Genomic DNA, 246 nt, shown 5'->3' with positions numbered 1-246 from the left:
AAAATATCTCAAAGACAAAAAATATTTTCAACTTATACAATGAATTGTACAGGCTTTTTCTCACATTATAGAAACCGAGACCTTACATAGACTCATACTGGAGGTCTCAGTTTCAGACACAGTCAGTGAACACAGAACACAAGAATCATATTTTAAATGTCAAAGGGAAGGCTCCTTTCCAGAGATAAAATATTATATATCATGAATTACTCGTGGAACAATTGGCAGTAATGAAGCATTGCTAGC

The sequence above is a fragment of the Nannospalax galili genome, unplaced genomic scaffold (assembly GCF_000622305.1).
Source record: "Nannospalax galili isolate Female #2095 unplaced genomic scaffold, S.galili_v1.0 scaffold918, whole genome shotgun sequence".
In the NCBI taxonomy this organism is placed as follows: Eukaryota; Metazoa; Chordata; class Mammalia; order Rodentia; family Spalacidae; genus Nannospalax; species Nannospalax galili.
The sequence above is the reverse complement of the archived record's forward strand: the minus strand, read 5'-3'. Positions refer to the sequence as shown.